At 43.0% G+C, this 6,281-nt stretch overlaps 1 long non-coding RNA gene across 1 annotated transcript in view; it reads left to right on the top strand.

Annotated features, from left to right (window-relative positions):
* Positions 1-2,996, top strand: part of LOC122540606 — a 33,498-nt gene extending 30,502 nt beyond the window's left edge. The window contains exon 3 of the long non-coding RNA XR_006309360.1: positions 2,756-2,996. This is a non-coding gene — a long non-coding RNA (uncharacterized LOC122540606). The remainder of the gene's footprint in view (positions 1-2,755) is intronic.
* The last annotated feature ends 3,285 nt before the right edge of the window (positions 2,997-6,281 follow it).

Genomic DNA, 6,281 nt, shown 5'->3' with positions numbered 1-6,281 from the left:
GTCTGAAAAACAACCCTTCACCACCACCCTCTGTCTTCTACCTTTGAGCCAGTTCTGTATCCAAATGGCTAGTTCTCCCTGTATTCCATGAGATCTAACCTTGCTAATCAGTCTCCAATGGGGAACCTTGTCAAACGCCTTACTGAAGTCCATGTGGATCATATCTACTGCTCTGCCCTCATCAATCCTCTTTGTTACTTCTTCAAAAAAACTCAATCAAGTTTGTGAGACATGATTTCCCACGCATAAAGCCATGTTGACTATCCCTAATCAGTCCTTGCCTTTCCAAATACATGAGGAGAAAGTGAGGTCTGCAGATGCTGGAGATCAGAGCTGAAAATGTGTTGCTGGAAAAGCGCAGCAGGTCAGGTAGCGTCCAGGGAACAGGAGAATCGACGTTTCGGGCATAAGCCCTTCTTCAGGAATGAGGAAAGTGTGGAGGAAGAGAGCTTCTTCAAGGAAGCTCTCTTCCTCCACACTTTCCTCATTCCTGAAGAAGGGCTTATGCCCGAAACGTCGATTCTCCTGTTCCCTGAATGCTGCCTGACCTGCTGCACTTTTCCAGCAACACATTTCCAAATACATGTACATCCTGTCCCTCAGGATTCCCTCCAACAACTTGCCCACCACCGAGGTCAGGCTCACCAGTCCTATAGTTCCCTGGCTTGTCTTTACCGCCCTTCTTAAACAGTGGCACCACTTTTGCCAACCTCCAGTCTTCCGGCACCTCACCTGTGACAATCGATGATACAAATATCTCAGCAAGATGCCCAGCAATCACTTCTCTAGCTTCCCACAGAGTTCTCGGGTACACCTGATCATCTTCCAGGATTCTATACACTCTGGTACAGTCCCTGCAGATTGGACAGTAGCTAATGTCACTCCAATATTCAGAAGGGGAGGTAGAGAGAAAACAGGAAATCATAAACCAATAAGCCTAACGTTGGTAGTGGTGAAAATCCTCGAATCCATTATCAAGGACTTTATAGCAGAGCATTTAGAAAGCAGTGGCAGAATCAGACTGGGTCAGCATAGATTTATGGAGGTCACATGCTTGTCAAATCTGTTGGAATTCTATGAAGTTGTAACTAGTAGAGTTGACAAGGGGGAAGCCAGTCAATATTTGGTCTTTCAGAAATGTTTGACAAAGTCCCACATAAGAGATTATTGTGCAAGATTAAAGCGCGTAGGAATAGAGGAAGTGTAATGAGATGGATAGAAAACTAATTGGTAGAGAGGAAACAGAGTAAGAATTAATGGGTCCTTTGCAAATTGGCAGGCAGTAACTGGTGGAGTGCCACAGGGATCGGTGCTAGGACCCCAGCTATTCACAATATATATTAATGATTTGGATGAGGGAACACAATGTTACATCTCAAAGTTTGCAGATGATACCAAGTTGGGTGGAGGGGTGAACAGTGACGAGGATGCAGAGATCCTTCAGTGTGACCTGGACAGGTTGGGTGAGTGGGCAAATCAATGGCAGATGCAGAATAATTTGGATAAATCAGGAAGTTATTTACTTTGATAGCAAAAACAAGGTGGCAGATTACTACCTGAATGGCTGTAAATTGGGAAAGAGGAGTGTGTAGCGAGATCTGGGTGTCCTTGTGCACTGGTCGCTGAAGGTAGGCATGCAGGTGCAGCAGGTGGTAAAGAAGGCCTTCATTGCAAGAGGTTTCGAATACAGGAGCAGGGATGTGTTGTTGCAGCGATACAGGGCCTCGGTGAGGCCACACTAGAATATTGCGTGCAGTTTTGGTCTCCTTTTCTGAGGAAGAATGCTCTTACCCTGAGGGGAGTGCAGCAAGGGTTTACCAGGCTGGTTCCGGGGATGACTGGACTGATGTATGAGGAGAGATTGACTCGGTTAGGATTGTTTTCGCTGGAGTTCAGACGAATGAGGAGGGATCTCATAGAGACTCATAAAATTCTAACAGGATGAGACAGGGTAGATGCAGGAAAGATGTTCCCAATTGTGGGTGTGCCCAGAACTGGGGGGTCACAGTCTGAGGATTTGGGTAGACCATTTAGGACGGAGATTTGGAGACATTTCTTCACCCAAAGAGTAGTGAGCCTGTGGAATTTATTACCACAGGAAGTAGTTGATGCCAAAACATTGAATGTATTCAAGAGGCGGCTAGATATAGCACTTGGAGTGAATGGGGTCAAAGGTTATGGGGAGAAAGCAGGATTAGGCTATTGAGTTGGACATGATTGTGATGAATGGTGAAGCAGGATCGAAGGGCCAAGTGGCCTCCTCCTGTACCTATCTTCAATGTTTCTATGTTTCCTTTGACTAAGAGCATGTGTGCATCAAAACATTAGTAAAAATACAATCAAACAAGTGTCAACACACCTTATTTTCATTTAACAAACGTATTTAACAGAAATCATCATCCAAACGATTTGGAAACCATATAGATCATCTGAAGAAATATTTTATTGATCCACTGCACTGATTGAGAGTGAGTTTGAATGAGAATCAAAAAACTCAGTATTATTTCCAAAATCTCAGAGCCCAAAGGGAAGCCATTCACCCCCTCGTGCCTGTTCTCTAAAAGAGGTAACCAATTGGTCTCACCTTACTTGCCTTTCATCTATAACCCTGCATACCTTTTAACTGTTAATCCCATTCTATTTGAAAGTTACTGCTGAATTTGCTTCCATTGCCATTTTGGACAGTACAGTTCAGATTACAATTCACTACACTTAAAGAAAAAAAGATTTCCTTCTGTCTGTTTTGCCGTTTCAGATGGTTTTCCAATTCCTGCCGCTTATCCTGGTTGCTGTGGACTCCAATGGCTTCAATTGTGGGCTCCTGCTCCCACTCTTTAAAAAGGTCATTCTCTGCTCGAGTGTCAATCTGAGCCCATTTCCAGTGAGTTGTTAATTAGGACTGCACCCATGAGAAAACCCTAATGGATTCCTTCTCCCCCAATTTATCAGGGGTCTATAACTCTGCCAGTTCTGGACTGTCTCTCAGGTAACTAAGCACAAACACCGAATCTAGGATCTTACTGGTTTGAATATCTGGATTCTGGTTGGTATCTATTTGAATAAATGACCTTGAGATTATTTTTTGGGCTTTGTCTCCTTAAAAGCAAACAGTGTATCTGGGCAAAGATACAGTATCTGTCTGCAGACAATTTGCCACTGCACATATATCACCAATGAGTCCTTATTTAAACTGCATGACAGTCACAGGATTGGGCAATGCATCATGTGCCCCAGAATCCACCTCAGATCTTAATAACAACCACCTGCATCTACATAGCACCTTTAATGTTAAATTTGACTAAAATCTCACAAATTGACAACTTTTAAGGAGAGTCTTAAGGAAGGAGAGTGACTTGGAGAGATTTAGATATTTTTGACATGTAAATTAGCTGCTATGTCACACTGTATTAATGATTACAACACTGTATTCAAACAGGACCTCAATGGGTCCAAAGTGGGTTTCTAGGGCTACAAAGTGGTCCTAAGGCTACAAAAGGTACTATAGGAATGCAAGTTTTCCTTCTGTGCTGCATATGCCCAGCAGGATATTTGAGGATTACACATAGAGTCATAGAGATGTACAGCATGGAAACAGACCCTTCGGTCCAAACTGTCCATGCCGACCAACTATCCCAACCCAATCTAGTCCCAACTGCCAGCACCCAGCCCATATCCCTCCAAACCCTTCCTATTCATATACCCATCCAAATGCCTCTTAAATGTTGCAATTGTACCAGCCTCCACCACATCCTCTGGCAGCTCATTCCATACATTTGCACATATATCACCAATGAGTCCTTATTTAAACTGCATGACAGTCACAATGTATCATGTGCCCCAGAGTCCACCTTAGACCTTAACAACAACCACCTGCATCTACGTAGCAACTTCTAATGTTAAAAGCTGACTAAAATCTCTGGCAAATAGGCAAGTTTTAAGGAGCGCCTTAAGGAAGGAGAGTGACTTGGAGAGATTTAGATATTTCCTACATGTAAGTTAGCTGCTATGTCACACTGTATCAATGATTACAACAGTGTTCAAACAGGACTTCAATGGGTACAAAACGGTTTCTGATACCCTAAGGCTACAAGAGGTACTATCGAAATGCAAGTTTTTCCTTCTGCGCTGCACATGCCCAGCAGGATATTTGAGGGCTACACATTTGCCCTTACGCCCTTTCCAGTAAAGGTCACTGGATACCAAACACATGTTCCTTGCTCTTTGTAACTTAAAGGGGGCTGTGGATAATGCCAGTGCAAATTGCATCTGTCTCAGCTGCTAATTCAACTCTGACCCATAATTGACCTTGGCTGTGCAGTTTTCCTATTTTTGCACCAATTGATTTTGTTTGCATAAGTTGCTGCCTTTTCTTTCCCTCCTTTTTTTAATTTATAAGTTTCCCTCTGCAACTTCTTGGTCTATTTTCTGTGATAAGCTGCACAATGGCACCGCCTGTGGTTAGTCAGGGAACTGCAACATTTTCAAACACATCCACATTCACATACAGTACAGTACACAGATGGGCAGGGAGAGATTTTGAAATTGTAATTACAGTGAGACTCTCAGCGTACATCATTGTGGCTCCTGTGGCAGTTCTAGAATCTGCAAGCATGCACCTGGATGTGAAATCCCTGAGGGTGTGCCCTTTGGTTCTTTGCTGATCTGGAGACTGCACCGTTGGAGGAACATTTTTCTATTGTCCGTTCTGGGCATGTGGGCTTTGCTGACTGGGTCAGTAGATATTGCCTATTCCTGGTTTTCCATGAGAAGATGGTGGTGAGCTGCCTTCCTGAAACCCTACAACCCACATGCTTTCCAACAAGTAGTCTATCTGGTTTCATTCCCTTCTTCAGAATTTCCATAGTTTGATACAACTGAGTGCCTTGCTGGCCCAGTTCAGAAGGAAATTAAGAGTCAGAGAACCCCACTTAGCTCTGCACTGACCCTCCAAAGAACATCCCACCCAGACTCACCCTATCGCCATAACCCTGCATCCACCATAGACAATCCACCTAACCTGCACATCCCTGGATACTATGGGCAATTTTACCTGGCCAATCCACTTAACCTGCATCTTTTGAGGATACCAGAGCACCTGGAGGAAACCAGCGCAGATATGGGGAAAACATGCAAACTCCACACAGGCAGTCACCCAAGATTGGAATTGAACCTGGGTTCCTGGCATTGTGAGGCAGCAGTGCCAACCACTGTGCCATCATCACCTGAATTCCTTGATACGTTTTTACTGCAATCAGTTATGCTTTTATGGTTATTAGAATTTTAATTCCAGAATTTGTTTAAAACTCAAAATGCCTGGTGGAATTTGACCCCAGGTCCCCAAACCATCACCTGGGTCACTGGATTACTAATCCAGTGACAATACCACAACACCATCATTTTCCTCATAGCCCCTCCCAAGTGTCTAATAAATTAGAAATCTCTGAATGGACAAAAGTGTATCCTTTACTGCCATTATAGTCTTACTGTAAATATTGAAAAGGTCACACCTTATTGAATGAAGTGTAACTGGATTTATAATATAGTTTTTGGAGAGTACTAATTTTGTAATTATGGGCAAATAGTATTACTGGCTGAAATCATTTTTGCTTGTGAATTATCAAATTTATTGATGATATAAGAACACTGTTTTATTGAAAGAATACGTCAATTTAAATCTTATTCCCGTATTATGGCCCTATCATTTATTCCCATCTCTGTAGGATGCATGAAAACTCAATACAATTTACTTCCTGGTTTGCTCTCTGTGAATATATTGAATACAATTGGCTCCTTTTTCTTTTTGATGATATCACTGCTGCTGGATACTTGGAGATTCTCCTCACTTGGCATCAGAGGGAAACTGATATTGGGAAGGGGAAATCCATAGCACAGAAGCCATTAAGCACTTGACTGCAGATTGTGAAATTCAGACCATAGAATTTCCAGCAAAGCAACTGGCATTTGGCCCAACAGTTTCATACACATGTTTATCCATCACATACCTTTCCTCTCCCTATTCATCTCATTCACTCAGAATATCCTTCCAATCCCTTCTGTGTCAGTTGTTTGTCTAGCTTCTCCGGAGGTGTATCCAGAACTAATCACCTCAAGTAATGCATGAGGTACTGAGCTCCCCCAGTCAAATCTTTCCGTGAGTAATAACATTTCTCCTAAATTATTGGTTTTATTTGTGACTACTGTCGATGCATAACAGGTCCAGGGCTGGAAATCACAAGGCCCAATGCTGCCCCTGACCCAGCCACCTGACCTAACCACTACGG

This window comes from Chiloscyllium plagiosum, chromosome 35, assembly GCF_004010195.1.
Source record: "Chiloscyllium plagiosum isolate BGI_BamShark_2017 chromosome 35, ASM401019v2, whole genome shotgun sequence".
In the NCBI taxonomy this organism is placed as follows: Eukaryota; Metazoa; Chordata; class Chondrichthyes; order Orectolobiformes; family Hemiscylliidae; genus Chiloscyllium; species Chiloscyllium plagiosum.
Note: the sequence above shows the minus strand (reverse complement) of the source record. Positions and strands in the feature narration are given on the sequence as shown.